Source organism: Berghia stephanieae, chromosome 1, assembly GCF_034508935.2.
Source record: "Berghia stephanieae isolate SIO BIC M18660-M18661 chromosome 1, UCSD_Bste_1.3, whole genome shotgun sequence".
Lineage (NCBI taxonomy): Eukaryota > Metazoa > Mollusca > Gastropoda > Nudibranchia > Aeolidiidae > Berghia > Berghia stephanieae.
The window spans coordinates 79,300,915-79,311,810 of NC_088360.1; positions in this window are offsets into that span (position 1 = coordinate 79,300,915).

A 10,896-nucleotide genomic window follows, 5' to 3' on the forward strand; every position below is an offset into this window, starting at 1 on the left:
CAATCGTTTCTATGTTATATGTTTGTGATGAGAATATTGGCTATTAAGCTTAACTGCTGGTCAAAATTACTTCGCGATGGTGGTGAACGAATCGGCGATCTCAAGAAGTGGGTGAGATAGGGATCTAGAAATGACTTTGGGTTTGAAACGAATATTTTGTGTTCGTGGATAGCTCACACGGTAGAGCCACGCTCTCACCTGCCAGGCGGAGTTGTCGTACCAATAAGGTCGCAGGTTCGAACCCCACCACCGCCGCGAAAAAAAAAAAAAAAAATTTATTCTCTATTATCTTCTGGCACTTTTCTACTCACTTCATATCTTGTTGTTACCAACATAAGTGCCTGCTCCACTCACTTTTCTGAATTAAAAATTCACCCCATACACCGGAGCATACTCATTGTCTCAATCGTTTCTATGTTATATGTTTGTGATGAGAATATTGGCTATTAAGCTTAACTGCTGGTCAAAATTACTTCGCGATGGTGGTGAACGAATCGGCGATCTCAAGAAGTGGGTGAGATAGGGATCTAGAAATGACTTTGGGTTTGAAACGAATATTTTGTGTTCGTGGATAGCTCACACGGTAGAGCCACGCTCTCATCTGCCAGGCGGAGTTGTCGTACCAATAAGGTCGCAGGTTCGAACCCCACCACCGCCGCGAAAAAAAAAAAAAAAAATTTTATTCTCTATTGTCTTCTGGCACTTTTCTACTCACTTCATATCTTGTTGTTACCAACATAGTGCCTGCTCCACTCACTTTTCTGAATTAAAAATTCACCCCATACACCGGAGCATACTCATTGTCTCAATCGTTTCTATGTTATATGTTTGTGATGAGAATATTGGCTATTAAGCTTAACTGCTGGTCAAAATTACTTCGCGATGGTGGTGAACGAATCGGCGATCTCAAGAAGTGGGTGAGATAGGGATCTAGAAATGACTTTGGGTTTGAAACGAATATTTTGTGTTCGTGGATAGCTCACACGGTAGAGCCACGCTCTCACCTGCCAGGCGGAGTTGTCGTACCAATAAGGTCGCAGGTTCGAACCCCACCACCGCCGCGAAAAAAAAAAAAAATTTTTATTCTCTATTGTCTTCTGGCACTTTTCTACTCACTTCATATCTTGTTGTTACCAACATAAGTGCCTGCTCCACTCACTTTTCTGAATTAAAAATTCACCCCATACACCGGAGCATACTCATTGTCTCAATCGTTTCTATGTTATATGTTTGTGATGAGAATATTGGCTATTAAGCTTAACTGCTGGTCAAAATTACTTCGCGATGGTGGTGAACGAATCGGCGATCTCAAGAAGTGGGTGAGATAGGGATCTAGAAATGACTTTGGGTTTGAAACGAATATTTTGTGTTCGTGGATAGCTCACACGGTAGAGCCACGCTCTCACCTGCCAGGCGGAGTTGTCGTATCAATAAGGTCGCAGGTTCGAACCCCACCACCGCCGCGAAAAAAAAAAAAAAATTTTATTCTCTATTGTCTTCTGGCACTTTTCTACTCACTTCATATCTTGTTGTTACCAACATAAGTGCCTGCTCCACTCACTTTTCTGAATTAAAAATTCACCCCATACACCGGAGCATACTCATTGTCTCAATCGTTTCTATGTTATATGTTTGTGATGAGAATATTGGCTATTAAGCTTAACTGCTGGTCAAAATTACTTCGCGATGGTGGTGAACGAATCGGCGATCTCAAGAAGTGGGTGAGATAGGGATCTAGAAATGACTTTGGGTTTGAAACGAATATTTTGTGTTCGTGGATAGCTCACACGGTAGAGCCACGCTCTCACCTGCCAGGCGGAGTTGTCGTACAATAAGGTCGCAGGTTCGAACCCCACCACCGCCGCGAAAAAAAAAAAAATTTTTATTCTCTATTGTCTTCTGGCACTTTTCTACTCACTTCATATCTTGTTGTTACCAACATAAGTGCCTGCTCCACTCACTTTTCTGAATTAAAAATTCACCCATACACCGGAGCATACTCATTGTCTCAATCGTTTCTATGTTATATGTTTGTGATGAGAATATTGACTATTAAGCTTAACTGCTGGTCAAAATTACTTCGCGATGGTGGTGAACGAATCGGCGATCTCAAGAAGTGGGTGAGATAGGGATCTAGAAATGACTTTGGGTTTGAAACGAATATTTTGTGTTCGTGGATAGCTCACACGGTAGAGCCACGCTCTCACCTGCCAGGCGGAGTTGTCGTACCAATAAGGTCGCAGGTTCGAACCCCACCACCGCCGCGAAAAAAAAAAAAAATTTTTATTCTCTATTGTCTTCTGGCACTTTTCTACTCACTTCATATCTTGTTGTTACCAACATAAGTGCCTGCTCCACTCACTTTTCTGAATTAAAAATTCACCCCATACACCGGAGCATACTCATTGTCTCAATCGTTTCTATGTTATATGTTTGTGATGAGAATATTGGCTATTAAGCTTAACTGCTGGTCAAAATTACTTCGCGATGGTGGTGAACGAATCGGCGATCTCAAGAAGTGGGTGAGATAGGGATCTAGAAATGACTTTGGGTTTGAAACGAATATTTTGTGTTCGTGGATAGCTCACACGGTAGAGCCACGCTCTCACCTGCCAGGCGGAGTTGTCGTACCAATAAGGTCGCAGGTTCGAACCCCACCACCGCCGCGAAAAAAAAAAAAAAATTTATTCTCTATTGTCTTCTGGCACTTTTCTACTCACTTCATATCTTGTTGTTACCAACATAAGTGCCTGCTCCACTCACTTTTCTGAATTAAAAATTCACCCCATACACCGGAGCATACTCATTGTCTCAATCGTTTCTATGTTATATGTTTGTGATGAGAATATTGGCTATTAAGCTTAACTGCTGGTCAAAATTACTTCGCGATGGTGGTGAACGAATCGGCGATCTCAAGAAGTGGGTGAGATAGGGATCTAGAAATGACTTTGGGTTTGAAACGAATATTTTGTGTTCGTGGATAGCTCACACGGTAGAGCCACGCTCTCACCTGCCAGGCGGAGTTGTCGTACCAATAAGGTCGCAGGTTCGAACCCCACCACCGCCGCGAAAAAAAAAAAAATTTTTATTCTCTATTGTCTTCTGGCACTTTTCTACTCACTTCATATCTTGTTGTTACCAACATAAGTGCCTGCTCCACTCACTTTTCTGAATTAAAAATTCACCCCATACACCGGAGCATACTCATTGTCTCAATCGTTTCTATGTTATATGTTTGTGATGAGAATATTGCTATTAAGCTTAACTGCTGGTCAAAATTACTTCGCGATGGTGGTGAACGAATCGGCGATCTCAAGAAGTGGGTGAGATAGGGATCTAGAAATGACTTTGGGTTTGAAACGAATATTTTGTGTTCGTGGATAGCTCACACGGTAGAGCCACGCTCTCACCTGCCAGGCGGAGTTGTCGTACCAATAAGGTCGCAGGTTCGAACCCACCACCGCCGCGAAAAAAAAAAAAAATTTTTTATTCTCTATTGTCTTCTGGCACTTTTCTACTCACTTCATATCTTGTTGTTACCAACATAAGTGCCTGCTCCACTCACTTTTCTGAATTAAAAATTCACCCCATACACCGGAGCATACTCATTGTCTCAATCGTTTCTATGTTATATGTTTGTGATGAGAATATTGGCTATTAAGCTTAACTGCTGGTCAAAATTACTTCGCGATGGTGGTGAACGAATCGGCGATCTCAAGAAGTGGGTGAGATAGGGATCTAGAAATGACTTTGGGTTTGAAACGAATATTTTGTGTTCGTGGATAGCTCACACGGTAGAGCCACGCTCTCACCTGCCAGGCGGAGTTGTCGTACCAATAAGGTCGCAGGTTCGAACCCCACCACCGCCGCGAAAAAAAAAAAAAAAATTTTTCTCTATTGTCTTCTGGCACTTTTCTACTCACTTCATATCTTGTTGTTACCAACATAAGTGCCTGCTCCACTCACTTTTCTGAATTAAAAATTCACCCATACACCGGAGCATACTCATTGTCTCAATCGTTTCTATGTTATATGTTTGTGATGAGAATATTGGCTATTAAGCTTAACTGCTGGTCAAAATTACTTCGCGATGGTGGTGAACGAATCGGCGATCTCAAGAAGTGGGTGAGATAGGGATCTAGAAATGACTTTGGGTTTGAAACGAATATTTTGTGTTCGTGGATAGCTCACACGGTAGAGCCACGCTCTCACCTGCCAGGCGGAGTTGTCGTACCAATAAGGTCGCAGGTTCGAACCCCACCACCGCCGCGAAAAAAAAAAAAAAATTTTATTCTCTATTGTCTTCTGGCACTTTTCTACTCACTTCATATCTTGTTGATTACCAACATAAGTGCCTGCTCCACTCACTTTTCTGAATTAAAAATTCACCCCATACACCGGAGCATACTCATTGTCTCAATCGTTTCTATGTTATATGTTTGTGATGAGAATATTGGCTATTAAGCTTAACTGCTGGTCAAAATTACTTCGCGATGGTGGTGAACGAATCGGCGATCTCAAGAAGTGGGTGAGATAGGGATCTAGAAATGACTTTGGGTTTGAAACGAATATTTTGTGTTCGTGGATAGCTCACACGGTAGAGCCACGCTCTCACCTGCCAGGCGGAGTTGTCGTACCAATAAGGTCGCAGGTTCGAACCCCACCACCGCCGCGAAAAAAAAAAAAAATTTTATTCTCTATTGTCTTCTGGCACTTTTCTACTCACTTCATATCTTGTTGTTACCAACATAAGTGCCTGCTCCACTCACTTTTCTGAATTAAAAATTCACCCCATACACCGGAGCATACTCATTGTCTCAATCGTTTCTATGTTATATGTTTGTGATGAGAATATTGGCTATTAAGCTTAACTGCTGGTCAAAATTACTTCGCGATGGTGGTGAACGAATCGGCGATCTCAAGAAGTGGGTGAGATAGGGATCTAGAAATGACTTTGGGTTTGAAACGAATATTTTGTGTTCGTGGATAGCTCACACGGTAGAGCCACGCTCTCACCTGCCAGGCGGAGTTGTCGTACCAATAAGGTCGCAGGTTCGAACCCACACCACCGCCGCGAAAAAAAAAAAAAAATTTTATTCTCTATTGTCTTCTGGCACTTTTCTACTCACTTCATATCTTGTTGTTACCAACATAAGTGCCTGCTCCACTCACTTTTCTGAATTAAAAATTCACCCCATACACCGGAGCATACTCATTGTCTCAATCGTTTCTATGTTATATGTTTGTGATGAGAATATTGGCTATTAAGCTTAACTGCTGGTCAAAATTACTTCGCGATGGTGGTGAACGAATCGGCGATCTCAAGAAGTGGGTGAGATAGGGATCTAGAAATGACTTTGGGTTTGAAACGAATATTTTGTGTTCGTGGATAGCTCACACGGTAGAGCCACGCTCTCACCTGCCAGGCGGAGTTGTCGTACCAATAAGGTCGCAGGTTCGAACCCCACCACCGCCGCGAAAAAAAAAAAAAAAATTTTATTCTCTATTGTCTTCTGGCACTTTTCTACTCACTTCATATCTTGTTGTTACCAACATAAGTGCCTGCTCCACTCACTTTTCTGAATTAAAAATTCACCCCATACACCGGAGCATACTCATTGTCTCAATCGTTTCTATGTTATATGTTTGTGATGAGAATATTGGCTATTAAGCTTAACTGCTGGTCAAAATTACTTCGCGATGGTGGTGAACGAATCGGCGATCTCAAGAAGTGGGTGAGATAGGGATCTAGAAATGACTTTGGGTTTGAAACGAATATTTTGTGTTCGTGGATAGCTCACACGGTAGAGCCACGCTCTCACCTGCCAGGCGGAGTTGTCGTATCAATAAGGTCGCAGGTTCGAACCCCACCACCGCCGCGAAAAAAAAAAAAAAAATTTATTCTCTATTGTCTTCTGGCACTTTTCTACTCACTTCATATCTTGTTGTTACCAACATAAGTGCCTGCTCCACTCACTTTTCTGAATTAAAAATTCACCCCATACACCGGAGCATACTCATTGTCTCAATCGTTTCTATGTTATATGTTTGTGATGAGAATATTGGCTATTAAGCTTAACTGCTGGTCAAAATTACTTCGCGATGGTGGTGAACGAATCGGCGATCTCAAGAAGTGGGTGAGATAGGGATCTAGAAATGACTTTGGGTTTGAAACGAATATTTTGTGTTCGTGGATAGCTCACACGGTAGAGCCACGCTCTCACCTGCCAGGCGGAGTTGTCGTACCAATAAGGTCGCAGGTTCGAACCCCACCACCGCCGCGAAAAAAAAAAAAAAAAAAAATTTTATTCTCTATTGTCTTCTGGCACTTTTCTACTCACTTCATATCTTGTTATTACCAAGCACCTGTGGCATTTAGCCTTGGTCGAGCTTGAAACGATCAAATCGAGCGGGTTTTCGATCGAGTCCTCTAAAATCGAGCGGTTTCGGGCGAGTTTCGAGTCAGCGACGTCATCGAGCAGTGATTCGTTTGAAAACAAAACAAAACACGAGCATCTCGTTTGCCACAGGAAACTTCACAGACCCCTCCCTCTCTGTGGCTGACTTGACTGCAGCTGGTTATGATGGGGGCTGCCAGATGGCCAAGTTCAAAATTGGTTACTAAGAAACGCTTTTCTATTATTATTCATTTTTTTAAAAAATCTTTTATTTTAAAAAAAAATGAAAAGATAAGTTTATCCAACTGTAGTCGATTGTTTTGTTAATCAAAACCAATGAGTTTTTCAAGGGAGTCAGAATGCTTGTGATGTATGGTTATTTGGGGTCTATTTGACTACTTGGGCAAGAAGAAATCTGGCTGTCTGGCAGCCTTGATTATGATCGTTCGTTGCATCACACACACACACACTTACATACAAACACACACACACACACACACACACACACGCAATCAAACAGTTGTTGATGGTGAAGGGTTGAGACCCCCCCCCCCCCCCCCCCACCACCACCATCCCGCTGTCACCATAACATTTCATATTTATGTCCCGCCAAAATGTGTCGGCCGCCCCCACCTCCCATTTGTCACTGGTCGTCATCGCCTCTTGTGTGTGCGGGAATAGCTCGTGCCTTTCATTTTTTGAAAAATAAATGAACAAGAATGGTGTGTTTTTATTAGGTATGTGGATAATAATAATATTTAGCAGGTTCCACCCCAGACACACACTGATGCCCGGACACGATGATAACGATGCCGACAACAATGGATGACGATGATGATGATGATGATGATGATGATGATGATGATGATGATGATGATGATGATGATGATTATCGTGTTTCTGTTTAAAAAATGATAATACTTTAGCAGGTTCCACCCCCACCCCCCACACGGATAGACCCGACCCGAAGATGATGATTGTGGTATTGCTGGCTGTTACGGCTGTGATGAGGATGATGATAATGATGATGATGATGATGATGATGATGATGATGATGATGATGATGATGATGGTGATGATGATGATGATGACGATGGCGCAGATGGTGATTATTTGTTCGGTCGCTCAGTGGTACGGTGTCTCTTGTCACAAAATCAAGCCTTGTCAATGGCCGGATGAGTGACAGTGATTGTTGAAAATTGTGATCCAGACGTTAAGTCCGTGTGTAAGGCACTTGACTCATGTGTGAATGTATTCCTATCTTATAAGCAATGACGGGTATTGTAAAGAGCTTTAATACAAAAAGACTCCAAACAGCGATCGGTACCTACTGTACGAAATGGATGTATGGTCGATATGGCGTGCCGGAGGAATAAATTAAATTAAATATTGTGAAGTTCATTGAGCATGGTAAATCCTTGGAAATGCGCTTTGAACTAATACACCTGCTAGATAACTCCGATTCCAATATAAACGACTGATTAATGTTCCCACATAAATATAAACTATAGTTAGCTGAAAATCTTTCTTTGTCGGGACTCCAAAAGTATGGAACGAATTAGACAAAGAAATCAAAGGGGTCTTTTAGGAGCACTGACTGATTTTAGATTGATTATTACATTGAAATGTGTTGATATTTATTTTATCCATTATTATTAGGGGGGTGGTGGTGGTGGTGGTGATGATGTTGATCCCGGTGATGATAAATAAATTAAACATAATTCCCTTTATTCATCCCATAGGGGAGATTCGTCTTTCGGGTCTATTCTAAGGGAAGACTGGAATAACCCAAGCGACAGCCGCAGTGCAGCGCCGCAAATTTAGTTAGGGCAAGGTGACTTGCTCAAGACCACTCAGCGGCGGGTGATCGAACTCGGTACCTTTCGGGTGCCAACCAAAGACCGTACCGCTGCCCCTGATGATGATGATGATGATGATGATGATGATGATGATGATGATGATGTTGATGACGATGATGATGATGATGATGATGATAGGAACTAACAAAGAATACACAGGCATCTAAAATTGAAACATTCCATATTCAAAGCTAATGTTTTACTTTAAAAAATTGAGCTTTACAATATCCACTAAATGTGATCAAAGCGCTTTGTAAAGGGGTCCCGGTGAACAGCAACATTTAATATGTAGGACGGGACATGCCGCTTGTTAGGGGATATTACAATTTTTCAGACAAAGAAAACGCTGTTAACGGCCAGGTACTCATTTTACACCTGAGTACGGTGAGAGAATGTGAGTAAAGAGCCTTGTCCAAGGCTCAACTATGCACCGAGCGCGAGGCTCGAACCCAGGACTTTCCGATCCGAAAGCGAGTGTCATACCACTAGACCATTATAATGCACAGACCATGGTCGACTAGAGTACTATAGTTACGTCATGACTATGACCACATAGCCGCACTACTGTAGGAGTGTTCATTGATATATGGATGCGTGTGTGTCATAGAAATAGCCTTAGTGTGTGTGTGTGTGTGTGTGTGTGTGTGTGTGTGTGTGTCGTGTGTGTGTGGTAGTCAAACTTTAGTAGGTTTAATGAAGTCTTGTCACACACGCGTGATACACCTATACGAATTTCCCTGCCACCCCAGACACACTGAACATCTGACAAGGAGTGAGGGCTGTGGAAGAACCACAGACTACCGTGTGCAAACTTGGCGATTGGTATCGGATGACAAACTGTGATCGTTTGAAATGATTTGAAACACTCGTTACCCCTCCGCTCGCTCGATCCTGATCGTCTCAAGTCGTCTCACGTGTCAAGATCGTCTCAAGCTCCAAGCCACAACCGCTCGATCGTTTTAAATAACTCGCTCTTCCGGCATTGAGATCGACGCCGAATCGTGGCTTGGCGCTCGACGTCGATCGGTAAAAGCGATCAAATACTAACCTGCAATCGCGACAATACATGCTGCTAACTTGTCTACTACACTAGTGCTGGGTCGAGTTTGAAACGATCAAATCGAGCGGGTTTTCGATCGAGTCCTCTAAAATCGAGTCGGTTTCGGGCGGGTTTCGAGTCAGTGACGTCATCGAGCAGTGATTCGTTTGAAAAAAAAAAAAACACGAGCAACTCGTTTGCCACAGGAAACTTCACATACCCCTCCCTCTCTTATGTCTGTGGCTGGCTTGACTGCAGCTGGTTATGATGGGGGCTGCCAGATGGCCAAGTTCAAAATTGGTTACTAAGAAACGCTTTTCTATTATTATTCATTTTAAAAAAAAAAATCTTTTATTTAAAAAAAATGAAAAGATAAGTTTATCCAACTGTAGTCGATTGTTTTGTTAATAAAAACCCAATGAGTTTTTCAAGGGAGTCAGAATGCTTGTGATTTGGGCTATTTGGGGTCTATTTGACTACTTGGGCAAGAAGAAATCTGGCTGTCTGGCAGCCTTGATTATGATCTTTCGTCGCATCACACACATACACACAACACACACACACACACACACACACACACGCCATCAACAGTTTGTTGATGGTGAAGGGTTGAGACCCCCCCCCCTCCCACACACCATCATCCCGCTGTCACCTTAACATTTCATATTTATGTCGCGCCAAAAGTTGTCAGGCCGCCCCCACCTCCCATAATTTGTCACTGGTCGTCATCGCCTCTTGTGTGTGCGGGAAAGGTCGTGCCTTTCATTTTATTATTTGAAAAATAAATGAACAAGAATGGTGTGTTTTTATTAGGTAGGTAGATAATAATAATATTTAGCAGGTTCCACACCCAGACACACACGGATTGCCCGGACACGATGATAACGATGCCGCGACAATGGATGACGATGAGGAGATGATGATGATTATCGTGTTTCTGTTTAAAAAATGAAATACTTTAGCAGGTTCCACCCCCACCCCCCACACGGATAGACCGGACCCGAAGATGATGATTGTGGTTTTTGCTGGCTGTTACGGCTGTGATGAGGATGATGATAATGATGATGATGATGATACGATGGCGCAGATGGTGATTATTTGTTCGGTCGCTCAGTGGTACGGTGTCTCTTGTCACAAAATCAAGCCTTGTCAATGGCCGATGAGTGACAGTGATTGTTGAAAATTGTGATCCAGACGTTAAGTCCGTGTGTAAGGCACTTGACTCAGGTGTGAATGTATTCTTATCTTATAAGCAATGACGGGTATTGTAAAGAGCTTTAATACAAAAAGATCCAAACAGCGATCGGTACCTACTGTACGAAATGGATGTATGGTCGATATGGCGTGCCGGAGGAATAAATTAAATAAATATTGTGAATTCATTGAGCATGGTAAATCCTTGGAAATGCGCTTTGAACTAATACACCTGCTAGACAACTCCGATTCCAATATAAACGACTGATTAATTTCCCATATATAAACTATAGTTAGCTGAAAATCTTTCTTTGTCGGGACTCCAAAAGTATGGAACGAATTAGACAAAGAAATCAAAGGGTCTTTTAGGAGCACTGATTGATTTTAGATTGATTATTACATTGAA